General features: G+C 40.6%; 1 pseudogene; it reads left to right on the forward strand.

The window, feature by feature from the left end:
- Nucleotides 1-6,230: 6,230 nt before the first annotated feature.
- Nucleotides 6,231-6,350, forward strand: LOC129901850 (5S ribosomal RNA; annotated as a pseudogene).
- Nucleotides 6,351-7,279: the final 929 nt, after the last annotated feature.

Here is a 7,279-nt window from a genome sequence, read left to right on the forward strand (position 1 = left end):
AGTGCATCTTACTAGTGGTTCCACTTTATCCCTTCATACTCGTATCACACTGTTCAATTCATACTTACATATCCTCCTTTTAATTCGTATTCGTGTTCAGTTCCTGATATTTGTTTGAGGTGCTTCTATTAGAAGTTCTTTTCCTAATTAGTCAGTGGAGGACTATAAACTGTTATCGTAAAACATTTTTCAATCATTGTTGGAAGAAACCAAAACCTCTTAAATATCACAGTACTTCCCTTTTAATACTTGCCCGACCTTGTCTCCTTCCAAGTTTATCCTCAAGTTATGAACAACTCATCTAATTTACGATAGGAATTGAGGGCTTGGGACTTTCAAAAAGAGTGGAGCTCAATTACTAGACACCTTAACCTTCAACCTGTGCTTCTTTTTTTTTCCTATAATACAATTATGGTTGAAGATACTGCGGTCTGAACTGTACTGCTTAGACAGACTTTTGTTTCTTCAAAATAAATTTCCCCAAGTAAAAAGGGTGTCCCTTATCGACACATGAAGAGTATCTCTTATAGCTTTAATTTAGCATCCTATAGGTACCCATTATCCATTTCCAAGATATGTTATAAACTTTCATAACCCAACCCCGTAGGCCGCGACTGGGGTCCGACCTGGACCCTCCGTACACATATCTATTAGCTGATATCACATTGAATCGTAAACAAGACAATATCATGTAACACAGCCCCACTAGTCGATAACATTTTCATAAACTGTAGCCCTTTTCGTTTGTATCACAACATGACAGGGCACACAAGCCGACAAGGCTGCCATAACATAATAACATATATCATATATCATGTAGACCCAGCTGAATCAAACTGACATACACAACCCACATATACATGTCTGCAGACCTCTAAACATATAAATGACAACATATGGCGGGACAGGGCCCCCGCCGTACCCCTGAATGGATAAAACAATTTCTATACATCCGTGGACAGTATCAAAAACTAGGCTCCGATACAATGGAGCCTCTTCCAGCTGAGCTGCATGGAATCCTAAGCTGACGGACTCCCAAAATCTGTATCTGTACCTGCGGGCATGAACGCAGCTCCCCAAGAAAAGGGGGTCAGTACGATATGTGTACTGAGTATGTAAAACATAATATAACACAACTGGAAACATATCTGAGATAGAGAATTAGGGGATAAGACATCAATTCAGAAGCTTGTACATGTACTTTATGAATTACAAAAACATGCATGTTCGAGTCATATCATATAGCCGGCCCTTTCGGGGGTCCGGTGAATCATCTCTGTAAAACCATCATGGCCCCAGTGCCATCACCACCTTATTACAACACATCATCATATATTTATACACGTAACCTGGCCCTCTATTGAGGGACTCAGTGAATAATGCAGTGAACTGTGCACGAGAACATATCCTGGCCCGGGACTCAAGGAAAGAAGTGTTACGGTATACACGAGTAGAGTAGTGAGTAACTATATGCAATTTAAATCGTTATCAGAGACTCGACAGAATAAGAAAGTTAAGCTTTTATTTGAGAACCCGAGTAACGGTGTAGTCATCTCGAGTGTCCTCTAAATGCCATTATGGGCTGTCTCAATTATAATCTCGGGGCTCCTAGACATGTACTAAAGTAAAGCCAAATCACTTATGGAACCAGAAACATTTGTTAACATATAGTCTGTAAGACTTGGAGCCTGTACATTTGTTACCTTTTTAACATATAAAGGTTTCCAGGGAAATAGTTCGACTACTGTAGGAGTTCTATATTCAGAAGTAAATAAGAGATGTTTGAGGATGGAGTTACCCCAGAGCTCAGATCATATTCAACTTACAACTAAGACAAAGACATGCCCAAAAGAAGAAAGAGAATAAACTATATATGGTCTGTACTTTCCTTTATGGGATCTGTATACACATATTTCATACCCGGCCCATCATGGGGCTTGGTGAATCATTATGGCATCATAATCTCACTTTCGTACCAAATACGTATCAAAGGAAATGAGAGATAGCTTTCCACATACTAGTGTTTAACACATAAAAGCCTTACTAGGCAATACTCAATTCTTGCAGAAATTCCAATACTAAGCAGTGGATATGGGTTATGAGGCATACTTGGAGTTTTGGGAATGGAATTATCCCCACATTCCACACACACTTTACTTAAGGCTAAAACTTGCCAAAACGAAAGAAAGATAGCTGTACGAACTTATACCAAAACATGCCAAGAGAAAGCTTTACATACCTTTTGGGAGTTACCCTTTATCCTGCTCGTCTCGTCGTCTTCCGAACCTATTCAATATGAAAGTAATACGAATATCAACTACTCTTAACTTTCCAGCATCTTGGATTATGCCTTAATGTTAATGGAATCTATTTCCTTAGTCGTTTCCTCGACTAGTCCTTTAGTTTGTTAAGGCGTTAACGAAAATTGGGCAGCACCTCCCCTATAATGTGCCCTATCCGAATTTCCAATTAGGTCCCTAAGACCTACAGCCAACCAACAACAATAACCTGCAGCAACTCATACCAACAATATATAATATATACTCCAAACGACCTATCCAAAATACGATATCAAAATGAAGTTTCTAGTTTCCATTTTTGTCAAATCTTTAACCGTGCGAAGCGGGGGTCGTGTGGATGAAACCAGCATCTCCCCCACCTCATTTAGAACATGTTTAGGTCCTGAAATAACACACCACACCCCTGCAGTAGCAACTCACAAGAATAACGCCTTACTTTGACGACAATTCGACTATAACGACTACAATTTAGTTTATTCCGAACGCCAAGTATTCCAATGATATTTACACACTTCCAGCCACCTATAGGGCGTTTAAAATTCTCCATCAGAACACATAAAGCTCAAATTTAAAGAAGAAACCTTACCTTACGTTAAACTTGTCAAACTTGCCAAAACTATCCAAAATGTGAAATCTGGACAGCTTACTGTTTTACCTTGTCGCTTCATTTCGAAAGGGTAATGGAGGGAAACAGGATTTATGTCCTTCATGAAAGTTATATACATGTGTCTTAGGGTCGCAAAAAATTTCGAATCATCCCTACATCAATTTTGTACAAAAAGATATGACCAAAATACTTACAGCTGTCCGTGTAGAATTTCCAAAACCAAATCTGAGCAGTACCTCCTCTACACTTTATCACCATTTTTCGAGCTGATACATGTAAAACTGTATTTTGGAGTCTGAATGAAAGTTATAGACCCATGAAATACCTTTCCAAAACATATTAAATCATTCGAAACGAATCTGTACACAAGAAGTTACACCAATATTACCAACAACAGTCCCTTCCAAAAACGGGTTGTTTAATTAGTTCTCAACATTTTTTTCCTTCCACTTTCTTTCAAGTTTCTAGGCATAAGGTTAAAGAAACGATGCCTTAGTCATCATCATATACATATATATACATATATACATCTCCACGTGCTTGAGGAACACCGTAGCTAATTAATTCACGGAGGAAAAATTTTAGAACTCACCTTTAATTCTTCAAAAATGTTGCTGCCTTGTTCCTTTTGGTTTTTCACGTTTTTCCTCTCATTTGGCTGATGTTTTTGGATGGAAAATGAGTTAAAGAGTCAGCCAACATGTATATATACACCTCCTTAGGAGGTGACACGTGGCATCCCCTAGGGTGACACGTGGCAGCCTCCTAGGGTGACACCTCGTCCAAGCTTCCAACACAAAACTGCCACATGGCAGCGTGGGGTCCATCCTAAGTAGGTGAGTCACCTGCCTGCTTTTCACCTGCTTGCTTCACTTTCGTAAGTTCGGAAACTTGTTTTTGCTCCCTCTCATAGGTTCGTAATCTCGTCTTATTTTAAGAGCCTATGTAACCCATGCTACCCAAGCTTGGTACGTACTCCAATAGCTTAAGTGTGTAAGACTTCCAAGTTAGTAGCTTACGTAGATAAATCGAGTCCTACGACCCATTAGTTGGCCTCCAATTCCTTCTGAACTCTTATGATTTCATCTCCAACCTTCTCTAGTATGGGGTATCACATTCTCCCTTCCTTAGAGCCGTTTGATAGTGTCGTAACTTAAGTGGCTCACATACTAGCTTCTAAGTAACTTAAGGGACCTTCCGAGTACAAAGATGTGGGGTGTAACATCCTTCCCCCCTTTAGAACATTCGTCCCCGAATGTTAAATGCAACTTCCTTTAAGACTTTATATAAATTATAGAGGGGTTCCTTTCCTTTATGCTATCACATACATTTCCATCTATATTATTAACATACGAGTGCTCAAGAGTTGGAGTTACCTGTAGACATCGGTTACTGGTGCGAATACTTGTATTTCATGTTCTCTTCAGTTCCCCGATCATCCTCTTTCTGGTTTTGGTTTTTCCACCGTAACATGACGGAAGATATGTCTTTAGTCTACAATCTTCCAGTTTGCCGATCCAAGATGGTGGTAGGATTTTCCTCATAGGATTCCATCTACTGGACCTCATTTATGGAATATACCCTGGGTGACTCGTCAGTATCTAATGGACTGGGCGTATAGTTTCCAACTGAGGTGGTAAGCTTAACTTACCAACCACGTTGCCCACCTTATGAGTAACTTGATACCGTCTAATATATTCTGGTTTAAGTTCCTTTTCTAGGTGACCCTATGATGAACATCCAATCATCAACTTGAACTCTGTATGTCATTCCTGCCGACCCTGGGCGTTTAGTCAATAGCTTGCTTAATCATGTCGAGGCCATTGGAATACTGGAGTAGTAATTATTATTGTAGGCAACTTGATAAGTGAGGGATAATCATTCCGGCTACCTTCGAAGTTAGTCTCCCGGCTTGTGACATATCTTCTAGCGTCTAATAGTGCGCTCAGTCTGTTTAGTAGCTCGAGGGAGAAATGCGGTACTAAGACCTGTCTGTGCTCCTGACCTCTTCTTGGACTGATCTCAAGGCGTTAATTATAATTGAAGTCCCTTTATCTGGATATTAGAGGAGGAAACCTCACGGAACCTTACCATTCTCCATGTTCAATAACTCCCTCTAATTTCAGCAGCATAGGTGCTCTTGATTGGAAGCAAATGGGCTGATTCCTTAGCCTAATCACAACAACTCATATAGCACCCTACTCTTACCAAGTATAAAATAGGTGCATAATGACGTGGATAATTTGGGAACCGTTAGTCTCGTATAGTCTTTCTCGACTCTTTTCAGAACTTTAACTGGCATTTGATCTTTTGGGTCCTTCTTCCCTTTTTTTCCAATCCTTAGGGTTGGCTACCGAATAATGTTGCAGTTTCCCCCATATAACGGCGCTCGTAGTCATTCTGGGCTTTGTCTAACATGATCTGGTGTAATTCCAAAAGAGTTTTGGCATAGAAGCTCGCTATCCTGTAGTAACCAGCTAGCTCAGTCAGTTTTACTTAAACCTTTTCACAATTTCCCTTACCCCCACTTATAATCCTCTAGACACATTATCTTGTGTCATTCTTTACCTTTATAAGAATACAAGAGGGTACAAGAAGCATCCTAGCGTTACCTCGCCAGTCCTCATATCTTGCCCTGCCTTTCCTCCCTTCCTACACTCGAGGTCGGGGTAGATCTTTGGTCCAATCGTGGCCATGTCTTACTTCACCCGTAGTACTAATTCCATCTCGGTAGTTTGGCTTAACTTATCTTTGCACCTCTCGGTAGTTAGTTGCAACTTGGGCTCCTTCGTTTGGGATAATAGCTGTGGGGACTCCGTAAGGTCCTAACATGTTTTTTTTACTCTATAATTTTACACCTTCTCGGTGGATTAGGTAACCTTTGATCGAAGGAGTAGGGACTAATATCGTTATTCCACAAGTAACATTCCCTCCAGAGTCATCTAGCGCTAGAGTGCAAAATGAGTTTTGTAGTCCTGGTCATATTGTGGGATTTCCGACCTTGGGCACTACTTCTTGTCATTTGTAAATTACATCCGCTAGTACCCTTACCTTTGGAGTTTGCTTTTTCGCCCTCAGAGTTGTCTACCAAGTGGTGTCGAAATTCCCTCGCCCACTAGCCTATATAGCCATTCTGCGGTTTTCCTCTCATTAACTAGTTCTATGTTGAAGAGCTGTGGCACTCAAGTGTGTCGTCAGTTAGCAAATAGCTAATCCTTCTTGTTTTTCTTAAGACCTTGTTACGATTTTCTTTACCATATCTTATAATACTCCGGGTACATAATCTCATCTCGTTTCTCCGTTACTAGTCAAATGCTTCTGTCTCGCGTGATCATACCAGCACTAACGTATTAAGTTCCATCAGAATTTTGAAGTTAAGCGTGCTGGGGCGAGAGTAATATTGGGATGGGTGACCTCCCTGGGAAGTCTTCGTGTTGCGTTTCATTGTAATCCTTACCATAATGGGTGTGGTACTCAACTTAGCTCCCGATTTACCTCAGCGTTGTCTCGTGGGTCTTTATGTTTTGCCCTGTCCTTTTGTCTGTTATCTTACATCCAGTGTCGGCGTAGACCTTTATCTCCACTATCCTCCATTCACTTTGTGTTCTCCCCATTTACTACCACGGGAGGCTTTTTATTCCTTTTCGTTTAGTTATTTATCTATCGCAACATCATTTGCGACTAACTCTATGACAAACGTTTTGGCTTTTGGTCTAGCATGCTGTCGTTCTCCTTCATAGTGTCTCTTGAATTATTTGATATCCTTTCATGGTTACACTATTTTGTTTTTATACGTAGCCGCCTTCTAGGGTTATGTTGTTCAGGGTCTCGTCACAACCTTCTCAACGTTGCCTTATGTAGCATTCTGGCTTCCATCCAACTATTGGTAGCCTCCAAACCTTTTTAACTTGGTTCGACAAGATACCTTATTGAAGTTAAGACGTTCGTCTCAGCTATATTCCCATATCGATTGCCTTCACCTTACTTTTGCCATTTTCTCCTTAACTTCCCCCCTTTAGAGGGTACTCGTACTTTCATTTGTTTGTACTTGTAGTCGTTCAATTTCAATTAGGCAGTACTATTATTCCGACGATAACTATTCCAAGTTTTCTTGAAGCAGTGGCTTTGTCCCAACCTATATCCTTTGTTTCTTGGGACGAATACAAGTTGTGCCAATTATTCCTTAAGTTTGCCATCCTCGTCCCTTGAGGGTTCCACTATTTTTGGGGCGACGTGGTGTACCCACGTCATTTCTTTGTATCTTAAGCCCCATGCTCTTACTGCATTCTCAATGCAGGCCTTTAACTTAGGCAACGCGTACTAAGTGCGTCTTACTAGTGGTTCCAATTTATCCCTGCATACTCATATCACA

The sequence above is a fragment of the Solanum dulcamara genome, chromosome 8 (genome assembly GCF_947179165.1).
Source record: "Solanum dulcamara chromosome 8, daSolDulc1.2, whole genome shotgun sequence".
NCBI classification, from domain to species: domain Eukaryota; kingdom Viridiplantae; phylum Streptophyta; class Magnoliopsida; order Solanales; family Solanaceae; genus Solanum; species Solanum dulcamara.